Source organism: Magnolia sinica, chromosome 17 (genome assembly GCF_029962835.1).
Source record: "Magnolia sinica isolate HGM2019 chromosome 17, MsV1, whole genome shotgun sequence".
Taxonomy (NCBI): Eukaryota; Viridiplantae; Streptophyta; class Magnoliopsida; order Magnoliales; family Magnoliaceae; genus Magnolia; species Magnolia sinica.
Window position 1 is genome coordinate 45,049,221 of NC_080589.1, and position 16,527 is coordinate 45,065,747.

At 36.8% G+C, this 16,527-nt stretch overlaps 1 long non-coding RNA gene across 2 annotated transcripts; it reads right to left on the reverse strand.

Annotated features, from left to right (window-relative positions):
* Positions 1-11,422: 11,422 nt before the first annotated feature.
* LOC131230900 (uncharacterized) lies at positions 11,423-13,698 on the reverse strand. 2 transcript variants are annotated; one of them, XR_009164130.1, is made up of 5 exons: positions 13,226-13,698; positions 12,855-12,919; positions 12,627-12,747; positions 12,153-12,482; positions 11,423-12,061 (listed from the first exon to the last, which is right to left on the reverse strand). It is a non-coding gene; the product is annotated as an uncharacterized LOC131230900 (long non-coding RNA). The 2 variants fall into 2 exon arrangements; XR_009164129.1 differs by lacking the exon at positions 13,226-13,698 and having other exon boundaries at positions 12,153-12,515; positions 12,855-13,188.
* Between the last annotated feature and the right edge of the window lie 2,829 nt (positions 13,699-16,527).

The window sequence follows — 16,527 nt, forward strand, 5'->3', positions numbered from 1 at the left end:
GAACTCGTTAACCCATGAATATCCTGTGGGGCCCAGGTCAGCTCACCTATGGTAGGCAAGCGCCTTGAGTCGGAAGACTCCCCAATGCATATTACAAGGCCTGCACTGGGCTAACATGGATCAGATTTTCTATGTCCAAACCTACTTTAAAACTTATTAGGCCAAACCCTGGCCTAGTACACAATCTCTATGTACATATTAATCATATCTAAGAAATGCAAATGACGTTACTGCCACTGCCCATAGGTAAGCTGTTAAGAGTCACCAGACGGAGCAACGCATTCACCTGACATATGGGTTTGAAGGGGGTATTAACTTAGGTTCATGAACTCCAATTGCTATCTAGATTTTCCAAGTACAAAAAATCAATAGGACAGTAAATAAAGGGGTTGGGAAATTCAAATCTAGGAGCTTTATGAGGTATTCCACCATCCATGGTGAGCCCCATCAAAATAGTGATTTGGATCCCTGTACCTTGCCCCGTGGTACTATACTATTGCAGGTGACAGGACTGGATAATTACTCATAGCTGATGTTATTTATAGGATTCTGGATCTCAAGAGAAAATGGCAGTACTTTTTTTCTGAATTTACTCAAGAAGTAAATGCATGCATAACTCATGTTTTTGTAGTACCAACTGCTTCATTCCATTTTCTGGTTGGTTCTGATTCAGGCTAAATTGTTGGATGTAGCTCGATGAGGCTGTTACCTGGCTCTGGTTTCTGAACTCCTCTGTTTCTCATTGCCTCTCTCACTCTTGTCACTTTGTTCCATTGGCCAGCACTTGCATACATGTTTGGTAGAAGAACATAATCCCCACTTTCAAAGAAGTTTCTCGTCTTTGAAAGAAGTGAATCCAACCGTCTGTAGATGAAACTATGTATGAAGTTGGACAAAGAAAAAACTTTCAAGGAAAGAAATCAGAAAAGAAAACAAATAGAAGAGAACTACCTTGATGTCCCTAGGATATCCACTCCATCCATTAGAAGTTCAAAAATAGGACAGAACCCAAATGTGAGGCAGATAAAATAATTTTAAAAAAAATAATGGATGCCATGTCAGGTGTACCTATTGCTGAAACATCACTGAATCTTTCTTAGAAAATAATAGGCGAGAGAATTCTAGGTACTTAAACAATAAATCTTGTATTGAAAGAAGCCAGGCCAACAGTTACAGCATATTTCAGGGAGCTTTTTAGCATATGCTGGGTATTCGGCACTCATATCAGCTCACTTCGGTTATCCTTGATATCAAACCGTAATGTCATGCAATCAATAAGAAGTATGCTAGAACTCCCCACAATACATACATTGTGAAATCGTACAATTGATCAATGAGGTGCACAATAGAGAAGTAAAGAGTTAAATTTTTTAAATGAGTAGAAATACTGAGGGGGTGTTTGTGTGCTAGAAATACAAGCTGAATTTAATTCCTCATATCAGATACAACCCTAGCTCAGGCTTAGATGCATGGTGCTACAACAAAAAGGTGCATTTAATTCCTCATATGCTCTACACTGCAGATCCAGCATGATAGGTAGCTAGCCATGCGAGGGATTGCAAACAAAACAGGGAAGAACTTTGTAGGGAATCCCATTGCTCTCGTTAAGACAAACCAGTGGCAATACCCACAAAAGTAGGAGAGTAAAGAAAAAAATTCCTGAATATACCGATAGATTAAGCCATAGTAGAAAATCAAGTTTAGATAAAAAGCTTCCTCTTCAGAAAATACTCATCTGAAAGTGCAGCTTTCTCCAATACATGTTCATGAATAAAACCACAGCAAAAACAAATGGATGCCCACATTATTATTTACTAGGGATGCTTTTTGGATGTAAACTCCAATAATGGAAATGTTTTCAAGCTAACACTGACTGAGAAAAAATTGCTATTAGGTGCACAAAAAGAATAATCCAAACATTTTCTTCTTGTGTAATTGTTTTGGTTGTTTGATATTGAGGGTCTGGACTCTAAATGGCAACTACATTATTTTCAAGATTGCCTAAAAGAAATGCAACTGCAGTTGGAGTTTTTTTTTTTTTTTTGAAGAAGAATCCAATATGAAAGCTGGTGCGTTTGGTTAAGGATACGAGTTTCTACTTCCAAAATAAGTATTCTGTTAATGGTGTTGACTCTCCTTCTAAGGCATTTGGGTTAGTTAAGAGCTCCTTTTTTCAAGGTCTGACCCCCTATGAAGAGTTGGTCCATTCCATATCATCCAGGGAAGTGTTGATCCGTTCTTCCAGAGGACTTACTGAACCAGGAACTTTGTTTAAAAATCTAATGGCCACACTTAGAGATGTCGTTATCTGTTATGATGGGACAGTGAGAACTCTGCAGCAATTCTATAATTCAATTTGAGTATGGACAGGTGGACAAAAATAGTCCTGGCAGTTCTCTTGCTGGTGAACCGGTTGGTGTATTAGCTGCTACTGCAGTATCAAATCCTGCATATAAAGCAGTTCTTGATTCTTCTCAGAGCAATAACTCTTCATGGGAATCGATGAAGGAAATACTTTTGTGCAAAGTTAACTTCAAGAATGATATTATTGATCGGAAAGTTATTCTATATTTGAATGAGTGCTTCTATGGGAAAATGCATTGCAAGGAGAATGCAACATATTTAGTTCAGAATCGTTTGAAAAAAGTCACTTTAAAAGATGTTGCTTTTGACTTCTCCATTGAATACCGAAGGCATCGACAAATACCTGAAAGTTCAGAAGCGGATACAGGCCTTGTTGGCCACATTCACCTTGATAAGATGCGCTTGAAAGTACTCGAGCAGAGCATGGATGAGATCCTGCACTCTTGTCAAGAGGTTATAAATTGCTTTGGGAGAAAGAAGCACGCTCTTTCACCTTTTTTTAAGAAGATTTATTTGTCTTCCTGCGAATGTTGCACACTTCAGCAATAATGTGATGAGAAGTGGTCTCAGCTGCCATGCCTGCAGTTCTTCTACAAACAGCAGGAACATTCATATCAAACAGCACTGAGGAAAAACTGAGAAATGACTGGATGGAATTTTATGCTTGCCAAGAAAGACAACAACAACAACTATGGCATTTGTACTAGATTTGAAGCTCTAAAATCACATGACTATCAGGTCGCAGAACCAGCTATAATGTACTAAACAACCATCAATTCATCATATGATATCATCAACAGAACCGCCAGTAAGAATCCGCCGCAGATGATGATATTTCTTGTAGATATATGAAGATGCGTCCTATTGCTAGGAAGGTTATATATGAAGATGGGTCGTATTGCTCAGAAGGTTCCTAAATTACTAATTTCAAGCATGAGTAACAGTTGTACCCGATCTCATGCCTACTCAAGTGTCTAAATGTGACACGTGCATGAGATCTGACCTGTTCATAAGGTGATTTATGCTTTCAGATATTCTGTATAAAAATAAAAGCATTTTACAGCGCGGGTGGCCCCCACAGAAAAATATTGGTCCAGTGGTCAGACCCTCATTTTGATACATGGCATGTTCAGGGTGTTTGGTAACATATGGGTAGTTTGGATGATCTCTTATATTCATGCCACACTAAATGGAGGGTCCGACGTCGAACATTGGTACCATTTGCTGGTGGAAGAGGTCAGTATTAGGATCTATGGAGCCTAATCTTCGGAGGACAAATTTATAATTTTATATGAAATTTTATATAAAGTTAAATTATTCGGGATAATATATATTATGTTATAGGAAAGAGAGAGTCATTATATTAAGAGATGTTATATAGTTTTTTGCCTTTAACCATAGTGCATCGAGGTGAATTCTTAGACGTACCAAAAGAAAACCAGATAAATCTCTCTATACGTAATTTGCATATTTTATTATTTTGATTAATATTGCTATGCGTTTGCACGGTCGGGAAAGGATCTCTTCCCTTAGTAGTTATAGGGCCATATTCTATTTAAAGACTTGTCTTGGATACCTATTACAGAGAGTAAGGATAAGTTCGATGGGTCCCACACTAATGTTTGCGTGACATTCACTCCATCCATCCAATGCATCACCATACTAGGACCGAGATAAAAAATTAAGAAGAATCAAGTTCAACTGGGCCGCACTAGATGGGAATGGAAATTCTCACCATGGAGGTATTCTTGGACCCACTATGGTTTTGGATCTGGCAAATAGTGTTGTATCTCCTCCATTCGAATAGGCTCACTTTGTGAATGAGTGGGATGGCGTATAAACATCAAGGCCCTAGGAAGGTTCCAACGGTGGGATTTTCACTTTTTACCGTGGTGTGGTGTGGCCCATTTGATCTTTGGAAGCTAGAGTATTTAAAGAAAGACAAAACAAAAATCTAAAAAAAAAAAAAAGAAAAAAAAAAGAAGGCCAATGGTTCTTTCACTTCTTAAAGTGTAAAGATGGTCATTTTAATAATTTTGAAAAAGTGTTACATTATACTGTAGTGTTTGGTGCTCGATCTATGTATTATGCATCCATGTTGTCCATCTATTTTTTTTTAGATCATTTTAGGGAATTATCCCAAAAATGAAGCAGATGCAATTATTAGGTGGACCATGCCATAGAAAAGAGTGGTGATTGACCATTAATGGGCCACTAAAGTTTTGGATCAAGCTAATATTTGTTTTTTTCCCTTCAGCCAGGAATATGTGACCTTGTCAATAGATTGGATGGAAAATAGACACTATAGAAACATTAAGGTGTGCCTAGGAAGTTTTTAGCCATAGGGAGTTCAATCACTACTCTTTCCTATGAAATGGCCCCCCCTACTCTTCCTTGAAATGCCTAGGAAGTTTTTAGTCCTCCTTGCACACTACGCCAAAACGGAGAAATAATAGAATTCCGAATTCCTTGCTCATTCTGTAATGATATACTTTGCCAAACATGGACTTCCATGGATCTTAAAATGAAAGTACGAACTTCACCCCTCTGAATACTAAAATGCCAAAGTACTCTTCCAAACATCTTACATTAAATGGTGGAATAAATTTAATTTTTAAATAGTTCTCGAAGCAACTAAACAATCAATTCTTCAAAAAACAAAGCCAAAAACCTTCAAAGAAGCTATTTCTACTTCAAAGCCTGATGAAGCAGCAATATTGAAGAAAGAACTAGCCGAACTCAAATCTGTCTTCATTGCCCTTTAAGATCAAGTATCCAGCCTCTAGGGATCTACTTATCTTGAATATGAAGAATCTTATACATCCCCTCCAAAAGAAGACGATGCCGATATTTTCTTCTGAAGACGAGCCAAAAGGTTGAAGTCAAGCCAAAAGTCATTCTTATTAAAGCTCAGCCATAAAACCGCTAAAGCACTGACTACACCAAAAAGCCAAACAACCATCTACAAAAAGAAAAAAAACTCAATCATCAGAAAAGGCCAAAAAGGCTACATTAGCACGACACTGTAGTAAGAAACGCCAAAATTACTATAACACTTTTTACTATAGCAAATAGTAAACTTATACAGTAAAACTGCAAAGTTGTCAAAATTGAGTACTATTCACCCACGGATTTTATCTACAATTTTTGTATAGTACTTTTGTAAATCTCTATAAAAATAGATGTTTTCTTTATTGTAAAGACAGAGTTCGATAACGAATTTCCTAATAGTCCTATTGAGAGCTTGGTTAGCAAGCTAGTGTGTTTGTGTTTGTAATCTGCTTCTTTTCTCCCTTTCTACTATAGTTGCGACTGCCATCGCCCCTCGCCTACCTTCGATCTTGTAAGTTGATATCAAAGCCAAAAAACAGTGACTTTAAGCAGTCATTGTTTATGTGTATATATGCTTTAGTTATATATATATATGTGTGTGTGTGTGTGTGTGTGTGTGTGTGTGTGTGTGTGTGTGTATGTATATATACATACACATAATTTTTTTAAAAAAAATTGGGCTGCTACCACTGCTCGTATTAATCACAGGAAATTACAACATTTTGGATGGGGCTGAACAAAAAGGACACAGCCCACACCTATCATATGAGTAGAGAAACAGAAAATAGAGAACAAGGAAGCTGACTATCTAACTGCCAGAACCACCCCAAAAAACCAAAAATAGAAAAACGACTGGGTTAGACGGTCGATCTGAGCACGCCAAGCCCGACCCTATCCAAAAGGATCATGCCATGGACTGTAGAAGGAAGGGATCAGGGGTGAAGATGGATTAAAGATTATTTAAGGTGGCTTCCATCCCGCGCCAAACCATCTGCCGAGCCATTACCTTCTCTTAGAATGTGAGCGAAAAAAAAATTTCCCCGCTGACGTAATCGGTTGATTCTATTCAGCCATGGTTTCCACTTCCAATGGGTCGTGGCGTGGTTAGAGAGGCAGTGAATCATCAACTCTGAATCCAACTCAACAACAACCTTGTCGAAGCCCCTTCTCAAGCAGATTAGCATCCCATCGTGAATGGCACGGAGTTCTGCCATATTATTAGAAGCAACCCCGTAGCCCGCAGTGAAATCGAAAAGAAAATTACCGTTCTCATTCCTGCAGATGCCACCCCCACCTGAAAATCCAGGATTACCCAACGTCGATCCGTCCACGTTTAATTTGACCCATCCCGGGGATGGCTTATCCCATTTCACCAAGGAAGGGGTAGTTCTATTTTGAACAAGTACCAAAATCGTGGGTCTCTTCACGTGCTTCCAGTCAATAGCTTCCATTAAATCTGCGCCTAAAAGCATGTTTGCCCACCATCTGATATGGGCCGTTGATATCCGAGTGTTCATAGGGGAGTTTTCGAAAACAGCATTGTTTCTGGACCGCCATATCTCCCAGAGAACAAGGATAGGCATCATATAGCAAAAAAGACTATGCGCTGCACTAGGAGCCGACGCATTCCTCCAAAAATTTAGTTTTCCAGCTATAGAGCTATGTACCAGGGGCGAGATACCGCATAGCATGTGAAGTTCCAGATATATATATATATATATATATATATATATATATATATATATATATATATATATATATATATATGATATGTACGTGTACCTTCGATCTTGTAAGTTGATATCAAAGCCAAAAAACAGTGACCGTAAGCCGTCTTTGTTTATGTGTATATATGCTTTAGTTATATATATATATGTGTGTGTGTGTGTGTGTGTGTGTGTGTGTGTGTGTGTGCATTTTATTTTATTTTTATTATTATTATTATTTTCAAAAAGACTGTGATATATTCATTCAGAGCAAAAATTTACAACGCTTCGGGTCTTCCTCCAAAAAAAAGGATTAAAGGAAGACCTATCGTAAAGACCGTACAAGGACAAAATAAACAAAGGAAACAAAGGAAAGAAAAGCAGGGAAGGGGCACAAATTAAATCTCTCTCTCTAATCGCTTCGAACCCCACCTTGTCAAGTAAAAGGATGCCCCGCACCTGCCAAGGAAGATCAGCAGTGCAGGAGAAAAAAGATCGAGATTGGGACACACTTCCCACTCGAGAAAGGTCGTCCGCCAAGCTGTTGCCCTCTCTAAAAATGTGTTTGAAAATCACCAAAGCGAGCCCACGGAGCCTTTCAGTAATGGTTTTCCAACCTTTCCAAGCCCACCCAATATTGGCCCCTCATTGAAAGCCTTAATCACCATATCCGAATCCGATTCCACTATGATTTGGGAGACGCCTTTTTCCAATCACAAAAGGATTCCATCATGAACTGCCCTGAACTCCACACCAATGTTTGTCATAATACCATATCCTGATGCAAAATCAAAGAGAAAATCTCCCTTGTATATGTGTGTGTGTGTGTATCTACACACACATATATATATATATATATATATATATACATATATATACAAATACATACATACATATGTATATATATATATGTATATATATACACGTATATATACAAATACATACATACATATATATATATATGTATATATATATATATATATATGTACGCATATACGTATATAGATACATATATATATATATATATATATATATATATATATATATATATATATATCACACACACACACACACACACACCCCTAGCATGGTGACAAATCACGTGCTCAACATACAAATACATACACACACACACGTGTGTCTATATATATATATATATATATATATGTATGTATATGTATATGTACATATGTGTATATGTATTTGTATGTATATGTATACGTACATATACACACACACACACACTTACATACATATACATATGGATACATATACATATATACACACATATACATATACATAATCATATACATATATATACACATACATATATATATACACATACACATACATATACATATACATACCTATACACAACCTGTTATAGCCGAAAGAGATTTAATATATAACATGCTGGGTCTTAAATACTTTGATGTGATGAAGGAGGTCTTTGAGATGGCGATCGGTCGGGGCAGTCTTTAGGTTTTCGGGCAATTGGTGAAGGAGAGATTGAGGTGACTCCCCCCTGCCCTTTCTTTTCTACTTCTTCTTCCACATTCCATAAATGACCCTCAAAACAAAGGTTAAGATGATGAAAAAAGTAGATAAATTATCATATGGATGAGCTAGCCGGATTTGAGTTTTTATTTTTCTTGGCATTGCATATCTATGGTGAGACTCATCAGATAAATAATTTTTATCATTGAAACATGTCCCTTATTTTAACATAATTGTATTATCCTTTTCAAGCTACGACGTGCCCTTGCATGTTATCCATTCCATATATCAAGTGAGTTTGACCGTACATGTAGATGTCTCATCAAAAGATGAATTTGGTCCACTCATCATGTGGGTTGGCTACTGATGTTAGGAATAGGAGATTGTTTAGAAAACTTCAACCAACATTTTCAACTGTCAATTTGTTTTGTAAGGTGTAGGCTTAATTGGTCGAGTAAATTTTTTCTTTGGCCAAAACAACAGCATGGTCGGATGGTGGAAGGTATTATGGAAAATGTGATATCCATATATTCTTTAAAAAAAAAAAAAAAATTTAATTATATTTTATTTAGAATAGATGTAATTTTATTATAGGCTTCATTTTTTAATAAAAAAATTTCATACGAGATAAGATTATTACCGCATTGTAAATTAAGTAACCCGTAGTAGATTGAGGAATTTTAGAACAAATGACCTAGTTGGAATCACAATATGCTAAAAGTTGAAGACAACTGTTGGAAGGTAAAAAAGATGCCCTAAACTAGAGAATATTTAAGATATCAAAGCATACTAATGGTTACATCATTTTGATATTGGTGGCAATTGTGTACGAACTGGCTAAAGTTGTTTAACAAATAAACGATGTTTGCTCAAGCGATTGTCAAGTAGATGAGGATTTTTTTCAAATTTTGATTAAGTTATATTTTGTTTATGAGAAATTTGATTTCATTGTAATTTTGGTTGTTTATTGTCATTCCTCGTGTACAAATTCAGAGTGTTATACACAATTAAATACACAAGCAATTAACAATATTTCAATTTCAATTTTTACTTATCTTTGTTTCATACTCTAAGAGCATGCTTAGACAGCTTTAACTTCGTACAAATCCTGAACAGGTACTGTCAGATTCTGTAATTCTAGACTTCTTAGATCTTTACCACAACATGTTTAAAGCTTTTTTCAAATAAAATGGATTATCTTTTGGACTACCTTATGATTAGATCAACTATATCTTTTATTTATCTAATCATCATGTAAGGATGCTTCCATTGGACTGATTGGATGTGCGAAACTGGAAGCTTATAAATTTAAAACTTACAAAGAAAAAAGATAAAAGATCAAAGAAAAAATAAGAATATTTATATAATTTCATATCTCGAAAGCTATCACCCTAGTGTTAAACCCTAACCCTAGTAAAAATAAAGAAAAAAGATAACAAATAAAAAAGCTCTAAGGATAAGAGAAATGTTGTTCACTAGCCTTCCTTTCAAGTATTAATTTTGTCATTCATAGTAAGGAGGTTTGGCTTTTATATATGAAGATGCATCCTATTGCTATGAAGGTTCTATATGAAGCCCTGAAGCACTGACTACACCAAAATGCCAAACAACCATCTATAAAAAGAAAAAACTCAATCATCAGAAAAAGCCAAAAAAGCTACTATAGCACAACACGATATAAAGAAACGCCAAAATCACTGTAGCAAATAGTAAAATTACATGGTAAAACTGCATAGTTGCCAAAACTGCGTACTATTCGCCCACAGATTTTATCCACAATTTTTGTATAGTACTTTTATAAATCTCTATAGAAAGAGATGTTTTGTTTGTTTTAAAGACAAAATTCGATACCGAACTTATTAATAGTCCTATTGAGAGCTTGATTAGCAAGCTGGTGTGTTTTTAATCTGCTTCTTTTTTGTCTTTCTGCTATAATTGCGACTACCATCGCCCCTCGCCTCCCTTTGATCTTGAAAGTTGATATTGAAGCCAAAAACAGTGATTGTAAGCAGTCTTAATTTGTTTATGTGTATATGTGTTTTACTTACACACACACACACACACACACACACACATACACATATACATATACACACATACATACATACATACACACAGCATGTTATAGCAAAAAGATATATAAATGCCCACCATTTAGACTTTCTAAGGCCCATTTGAGTTTTGGATGTCCACGGTGGGACTCAAAATTTATTATTATTATTATTACAACAAGGGCTCAATCTTTCTCTATGTAGCCGTTGCACGTCCGGTGGTGATTGAGAGCAATGCAATAACCGTCCACTGCAATCCAAATGGACTAAACGAAAGCTCCACAGTTATACATTCATTGGATCCTGAATGTTCACAAAGTGGGCCGCTCAATGAGTGTAGCCTATCCCAAAAATCCTGATAGCCCACTCATCAGGTTGGTCACATCAATGATTTGAAATTGGCACTACACCAAAATCGTCATTTAGGAACGGTTTAAAACCGTTCCTAAATGAGGCGTCGCAGAAAAAAAGGAACGGTTCAGAACTGTTTTGGGTACCGTTTCAATTTTTAGAAACGGAATTTTAGGAACGGTTTTAAACCATTCTGGTGCCAATGGTCACATTTTAAGCATAATTTTCGAAATAGTTTTAAATGCTTATTAATGTTGCCAATGGTTAGAATTTAGGACGGAATTTTAAGAATAATTTTAAACCTCTTTGTTCATTGTATGAGAGAGAGAGTGGGGTATGTAATCTACTTATATTATATGCTAGATAATTACACAAATAGAAGAACAAGACAATAGATCGGCGATTCCAATCATCGTAACACCCAGCATGTGGGCCCACTGGCGGCGACAGACGATGATCATGAGTCGCGCAAAATGAACTGAGGCCTCATGCAGTTGGAACCATCTACATCCTCTCAATTTTGGGCTCATATCCGGCAAAATGAACAGCATGGATAAAACCCTTACATCACGATGGGCCCCACAGACCTGTCTGAACAGATTATCTTCGAGTTCGAGGGGACAGGACGCAATCCACTTCCTGAGTTTTGGAGTTAAATGCGACCAATTGAAAATCATTTTTTCATTGTTCTAAACTCAAAATTAGACATGGATAGTCACAAACACTCATTCTGTGCAAGTTTCTTAATCTGGCTCATTTATCATACATTCTAGAACATGAATGGTTCCGATGATTGAAACACTCATCTTGTGGGCCTCCGAGGGCGGCGACAGATGCTGCACCTAAATCGCGATAGAGGAAAAACCAACTATTTCTTTACTCCATTTTCTCCTATCATTATCTCCGTCCCTTCGTCTCTCTATCTTATAAAATATCGCCTACGGACACGGAGAAATCTTCAACAAACAAAGAAACCACCACTACCAAAAGAAAAAAAAAAAAAAAAGAAGCCCTTTAGAAGATTTCAGATGCGTATCGTAAATAAATGCAATTCCTTTGTTCAAAAAACTCAACCAAAAAACAAGAAGAGAGAAAGAGGGCTCCTACTAACCTTGTAACACCTCTATACTGTGATGTTCTCAGCCCAAATGTATCAATGGACTTCCTATGAACTGGCTGCTTCTGGCCCACCTTCCCACCCCCTCTTCTTTGTGTCCATGGCTACAAAATCAGCCCCACCATGGGAAGATTCTCCTACACCTGTTAGGAGAGTGTTGGTTCAAGGCTCTAACAAGGCAATAGGAAGGCTTAGAAGGATGTGAGTGGAGCATGTGAGGAAAGACTTGCTGACCTACAGTTTAACTGACGATATGGTCCTTGATCGAGTGAATGGCAAAACAAGATTCATGTAGCCAAACCCAATTAGTCGGGATAAGGTTTAGACAATGATGATTGGCATTATGTCATTCCTGGCACCTATTGACTACAATATACATCTTTAAGTCAAAACAGACAAGCACCAAACAACCTGCTACAGTGGTATTTATTGTCACCATCCAAGATTTCAGTAGCCGTAAATTGTGCAAGTGCTTCTTCAAGAGTTCCAATATCACCATGTATCTCAACAGTTAGATCCATCATCCGTTCATGCTTCTCAGACTTGCCTTGGCATTTCACGCACCTTATCCGCAATAACCATTCAAGTTTCCAGCAGCTATTCAGTACTCGGTACAAAATTTTGTTACAGAAACCACAATGACTCGAACTAAAAAAGAATACAAAGATCTGATGAAAATGCTCTCGATCTCGAGGATCATAGACGTACCTTAGATCGAAGGTAACCCCCGAAAATCAGTTGTATAAGAGTAGTTTCCCCTGCCAAAGGGTCTGTTGCATTTGCACCAGCTTCCTTAAGGCACACAAATTGCATTGTATCAATAGCATACCTGCCAAAATCACCCATTAACAGGATATCATTACATGCATTTGAAATGATAAAATATATGTCCAGATGGATGCAGCATAAACTCCAGAATTAGTTTAAACAACTGACCTTAAAAATTCATGGGCATCTTCTTCTTAGGTGATCAGGTAGGATTTCATGGCTGTGCATGTGATCTGCAGATGATCAGGTAAACATGTCATTTCTTTTCATGCTACATGTTTAGGAAGCAATTCATTTGTTTTCATCATCAAACCATGGTGAAGTATGAAAAAAAAAAGGAATGTGGATCCCATCTTTACTAACATTTACAGAAGTGACAGGTAGATCAGCATTTCATAATCACCAAATTACCTTTATTAGTTAAGAGGGAACTACTGCTATATTGACTATAGGTGTTTGACTGCAACTGTGCCGAAGAAAATCAAACTGTGCAACCTATTAAAAAAAAAAAATTTTGAAAGGGAGAGAAAGAATGCTACATGCTGCAGATGCACACATAGGGTATTCAGCTTGCAAAAAATGCTAATTGGGCAGGAGCGCTTCCTTTAAGAAATGGTCTGGTCTTCTGTCCACGCCATCTTTTTTTTCCTGTACCAATTTCCAAGAACATAGCAGGAATTATGTTTTAAACTCCTACTAAAGCACAAATCTAACAAAAACCTTCTTAATATATAAAATCATATAAAATCCATGATGGAGGGCTGTGATGAATGATGCAGGGATTAGTAAAACAGTTGGTTGTAGCATGATTGAGGTTAATGGTAGATTGCACAGGTTTTTAGCTGGTGATCTTAAATGATTGTGTTTTGAGATAGCCTTTGATATATGTAGATGGGGAATGATCAATCGAAGCGTAGCTGTTTGGAGACCACCTATGATGTGTATGTGGAATCTGAACCATGAATCTTGCGCATCTCGTCTCTTATCTCCCTTATTATTCCCTTTGGTGTGGCCCACTTGAGGCTGGATTTTGAGATATAGGCCTAACATGATGGGCCCCACTTAGCTCAAATCCTGTTATAATTACCATATGTCCGAACATATGCGATCATTCTCTCAAGTAAATAGAGAACACTATGGTGATGTGATGATACATTGAACAAAAAAGGAGGCCCATCCAGTGTTTGATAGCACTGGAATCGAATGGATTATATGAAACCTTAAGATCCTATCCAAGTCCATATAAGTCTATGTAAGTCTAATCCCAAAACAACCTCAATCCAGTCCGGACCAACCCAAAGCCTCATCTAAGTCATCCAAACACTAAAATAATGCCAATTGTAGAAATTCTAATTCTGAGTAACATTGGGATTGGGGTAAAAATAATAGTGAAAATCCAATTTTCCAATCACAAGACTTACCTAAAATCACAGACCGTGTGAGCAGCTCTAATGTCCTTCCTAGGAGAGTTTCTCTCCTCAAACTTGATTTAAAAAAGAAAAACAACAGCTACTAAAAAAGTCGGCATGAATCCAAACTATACTAGTGATGTTATGAATTTAAATCTACTAAAAATTCAGTACAATGTATAAAACTCAACAAAGAAAAGCTAATTGTGAAGGACAAAAACCATCCAACAATAAAGTTAGCTCAAATAGCTAACGGAAAAAGAAAAGGAAAAGAAAAGTATAACTTCAGCCATCCCATGGTTAGCATGTGGTATCCTGCTAATGTGTACATGAAGCAGTCAACTTGAAACAGAGGATCTATTACCTCACCCGCTGCTGCCTTAAAGTGAATATAAATGGCAGATGCTTCCACGCCCTCAGAAACAGAAGTTCTACTACCACCACTGCCATGATTTGCTGCCTAAACCTGAAAAAGAAAATAAAAAGGAGCTTATGACAAAGTAATTCTTCAAGTACTCTTTCATACAATCAACTCTTTCATAATTTGGTTGTTATTATTGTTAGGTAAATACCTGAAGTTGTTGGAATTTGACCAAGAAAATGCTGGATTCAGCATATTGTGGGTTGCTTTCAGCATACCTAAGCTACTAATACAAAAAGATTGAAGAGCACCCTACAAATAGATAGATCCACCAGCCACATAACAGCTACTAACACATCCACCAGCCAAGCTCCAATCACCCCTTCAACCATATGATAGCTACTAATACAAAAAGATTATACCAAAATAAGAATTTCAACCACTCTTATCGGTCTTATTCATGAATAAGAATCCAAAAAGATTATACCTTGGAATATTTAAGAGGTGAGTTGTGGCACACTTACACAAGATCCGTGCCATGCATTAAGCGGATCCTAAAATCGGAACTAATCTCATCACTAGGAGAGGAAGTTCTAAGATTTTTAGGCAATCTTGCTAGTCTCATTGCCTCAAAGCATTAGATGCTTTTTCTTCTTCTTCTTTTTTAATTCTCAGGGTGTTTTTTGGAATTATAAAAAGGTCATAAATATTTTCCTGGTTTAGTTGAATTGGAATCCATTGCAGAGTTGATTCTGAATTCTCAATTAAATGTGATTTTTTTTCTTTGACAACTAAGATTTAAATAAATAAATAAACTCAAATAGAAAAAAGTTTGGAATCTGCCAGCCCCAACTCATATAGATCTCATGGCAACTAGTAGCCAAATCGGCGAAACTGTCCAAATTATGATAGATGGACAATAAACTGAGAATTATGCAGACGGCCACTTAATGGCCTGTTAAAGCAAATGTTATCCAGTGATCTGACTAATTCAAACTGGTGTTCACTAGCCAAAGGTTAGGATTCTACGACCACTCTGATTCTTGGATGATGATCAATCTAATCGGGACAGTTTGATTTAAGGCGTGCCAATGGCCACAAGTCGAGCTTTAATAGACATCGACCCATTCTGGAGGCACAGATTCAGGGTCAGTCTAGGGCTAGGGTCCTTTGATACAAGCTAAAAGAATTATTGTTCCAGGAGCACCCGTTTGACAATGAACTGCATATTGTTGAAGATAGAATCTTGTTGTCAAGAAACAACTCCTGAAAGACTCAAGTGATATCACGTAAGAAACAACTTATGAAAGACGGAATTGAGATCTCATGAGGCCCAGTTGAAAAGAAGCTCAAAGCTGAGATTGTGACTTAAGTACGTTGACTTGATGCTAAGCAGGACCCACCTATAGACCTACGCTGTGTTGTGTCGAGGAGTAAGCTTAGGGCTAGATCATGCTTTAATGATCTAGCTACAAATATTCATCATTGAGTGGCAAATGGGACCTACCTAAAGACTGCTCCAGAGAACACTTCAGATTAAAGGCCATAACATGATAAAGACGTGCAGAGTTTGATCTGATGAGCGTTCCAGGAAGAAACATCTCTACATGAGCATTTTATCGAACAGTATGTGTGCATCATTAATCTAACAACATTTTACATATATATCAATCAAAGAGGTCCCAACATACGGATCAAACATGAGTTATCAAGTACGTTAAAGAAAAAAGTCACAAAGGTGAGGAACTCAATCTAGCAAATGTAAATGTGTCTATGAAATCAACTAATCTTGATCAAGAACTAATAGAACAAACTATCATAAAACTAAAGGAAAAATATACTCCAAAAAATCCACATGGAAGAAGCATCAACTAATAATTCCAGATCTATACCATTTTGTAACTAAAAAAATAAGAAAAAATATACTCTAAAAAATCCGCATCAGGAAAATGCTACAGATCTCAAACTCTAAATACTATATAAGAAGGAACATTTCTTGCCAACCCAAATCAGCATCTACAGCTTCACATAGACAAAATCATGCCAAGATATAAAAAAAACACTGATTAGA